The 2,905-nt window shown below is 44.6% G+C and overlaps 1 long non-coding RNA gene across 1 annotated transcript; it reads right to left on the reverse strand.

The window, feature by feature from the left end:
• Positions 1–821: 821 nt before the first annotated feature.
• LOC138633608 (uncharacterized) lies at positions 822–2,573 on the reverse strand. Its single transcript, XR_011311897.1, has 3 exons — positions 2,413–2,573; positions 1,090–1,175; positions 822–890 (listed from the first exon to the last, which is right to left on the reverse strand). It is a non-coding gene; the product is annotated as an uncharacterized lncRNA (long non-coding RNA).
• Between the last annotated feature and the right edge of the window lie 332 nt (positions 2,574–2,905).

Here is a 2,905-nt window from a genome sequence, read left to right on the forward strand (position 1 = left end):
AGGGCGACCCGACAGAGTGGATGTGGCGCAGATGCCGTCAGCAGTGAATCCCCGGATAGATTCCCGACCGGCGGTCCCTTGACTGCTTTTCATTCCTCTGCTTCCTCTCCCTACATCTCCTGTCCGTCTCTACTGCTCCTTTTTAAAGAAAACTAAATGCCAATAAAGTAATCTCAAAGAGAAATTAAGCTTAGATAGAAAGATCCTCTCATATTCTTTATAACAAATTAAGTAAATTAATGTAACAAAGCAAAGTAAATATCAAGATATTTTTTTTTTATGTTCAAGTTGTAAATTTTGAATAGAATTATTTTTTTAACTACAGCTTAAACTACTATCACACTTTATGAATCCTTAATTACAGTAGAAGAGAAGAATTATGTTGAATGAATGTTTCTAAATCCCTGTTTTTTTGTTTTTTTTTAATTTATACAAAGAAGGGTTGATAACTTTGTCTTCAAGGAAAATTTCAGCTTTGCATATCAAAAACACTGTTCCCAATGCTTTTTAAAAAAATGTTTATATATATATATTTTTATATATATATATAAATAATAATAAACGCTAATTGCATTTCCCCCAAATATCTATCATGTCTAACAAATCAGAGGACAAGTTGCTCGCGTTCACCAAAGTGAACGATGCAGCTTCCAGTGTATTCTAAAACTCCAGCTTTGTAAATGTTTTACGTGAAAGGAAATATATTTAACACACTTTGTGAGCCTCCGGCACACAACAGCGCATTTTGTAAAGAAGTGGCACCACAGGGGAAATGACCCGAGGAGATGCCGAAAAGGTGAGGAAATAAATGGTACGACTCGCCTTCCGACGGAGCAGTTAGAGCAAGCCGTACAATGGGCCGGGTCGTCCCCATCACACCGAAACCTAATCTGGAACACAGAGAACATATTACGCAGTGAACAAGATTAGTAGAGAAAGGGAAACAGCAGACAGAAACAGGGAGACAGAGTACCCCATGAGGGAAGACTGCCAACATCAGCACATTTTATTGTAGAATGCAGGCAATTTTTTTTTTTTTTCTTAGATTTTCCTCCAGCTCGTACTCACAACTGTATGTCTTGGACGTACATAAAAGTCCCCGGACTTGTTGAGTTGCTGCCGAGTTCCAGGCGCTGCGTTTTTGAACAACGGTCCCTGTCTTTCCCACGAATTTACTAATAAGAGAAGAGAAAACAGAAGGGGCCGAATGAAATCGTGCCTTGTTTTCTGCACCAAAGTCACTATCTATATTCCAAACAAGGGAATTAATACCAGCAGATTCATAAATCTGTGACGGCTGCTCCCTCCCATCCGGCGTGCACTGTCGAACTGTCTTTCTTTGAGCGCGTGGTTAAACCCAAAGGTCACGTTAATCACATAATCTTTTGTTTTTCGACCTTAATTACTTCCTCTTCGTACCTGCCTACCCGCGTGCACAGCCTACTGAGCGCTGCACAGCGACCCGTGCGAGGTGGAGCGATTCGGCCGTCGGGGTCAGACCGTCACCGCCGAGTTCAACTGTTGAACTGTGGTTTCGGCTCCCTGCAACTTCCTTCTATTTCCCCGAAATGAGGTTGAAGTTGAGGGTTCGCCGCTTTGACATTGTGGAGGACATCCGGTGCAAATCGCGGATATAATTGGATGCGGTTATAGAATTATAGCATATATAGTATTTTTGCTTTAATTTGTATTTCAAGACTGCGTTTTGAAGTTCTCGTTTCCTTTTCGGCATTTCCTCACGCTGTCTTTAAGTGTCTATAAAAGCGAGACCACCGAGCTGAACACCAAAACGCGCCGGACTATTTGCCCTCCTCGGCCTCTCTGCTCCTCCTTTCATTTCATCTCCTCTCCTCCTCCACTCCAACCATTAGCTCTTCCTCTTGTTGATGACTAAAAGCTCGTGTAGGCGTGATGAGTTCAAACACAATAGAGCCGACCCCTCCATGTAATGTTCCTCCTCGCAGTTCCTCCCTCTCCCTCTCTCTCTCTCTCACGTCTCCTCGTACGTTCTCCTTCCTTCCCCGCTGCTCAGTTTTGACTCTTTAATTTAACCATCCTCCTCCTCGTCCTCCTCTTTATGTTACTGCTGACAGCTTATGTGGGCGTGATTGGTTAGTGAACCTGTTTACCTCGTACCTTCTTTTTTTTTAACACCTTCCCTTTTCTCTACTTCAGATCTTTCCTCTCTCCTGCTTCACTCTGACAGTTCTTCGCTCTCCTCCTCTTCCTCCTCCTGTTGAAACGTGACAGCTTGCCGTATAGCGGGATGAGCTCTGTCTGCAGCTGCTCTACCCCCCTCCTCCCCTCCCTCCCTCCTCCGTCAGCGGTGTGCTCCAGACATCAGACTCCCAAGGCGGTAATGACCACTGAACAGATGATGATAATAGCAGCCAGGCTAAAGATGTCTCATACCTCATCCTCTTCTCCATTTCACGTTCCTCCTCTCTTTCGTCTTTCCCTCGCCTCTGTTTTTTTCCCCTCAAAAGAGAAAACATCTCTTGGCCTGGCTGAACAACCGTACGTGAGGAAGAGGAGGTTCAATCTGCAACGTGGCTTTCAATTTACCCCTCAAACATCCTTTCGCCGCGCACCTGCGACGCATACGAATCTGAAAAAGAAATAGAAGACAGAATATTATTAACAAACTCCACTCTCCCGAGGAGAGATTTAATTGCAGGTCTCCCCACCTACGACCGCGAGCGCCCCCGGCCTCTCGTTGGCTCTAATCCCGTTGCGTAATGTATTCTTGACGTTGTGCCTGGCTGAAAATCAATTAGCGAGCACCGCAATCGCAGAGTGCAGGAAGACTCCTGAACGCCGTCCAAGCCTCTTGATTTGTTCCCGAACGGACGTGAATTACACCCCGCTTGTAGTTTAGCTGCCTCGTGTTGTTGTTTCTTTTTTT

This window comes from Brachyistius frenatus, unplaced genomic scaffold (assembly GCF_029030835.1).
Source record: "Brachyistius frenatus isolate BFR_SWC_R1_liver_20210118 unplaced genomic scaffold, ASM2903083v1 Contig_228, whole genome shotgun sequence".
NCBI classification, from domain to species: domain Eukaryota; kingdom Metazoa; phylum Chordata; class Actinopteri; family Embiotocidae; genus Brachyistius; species Brachyistius frenatus.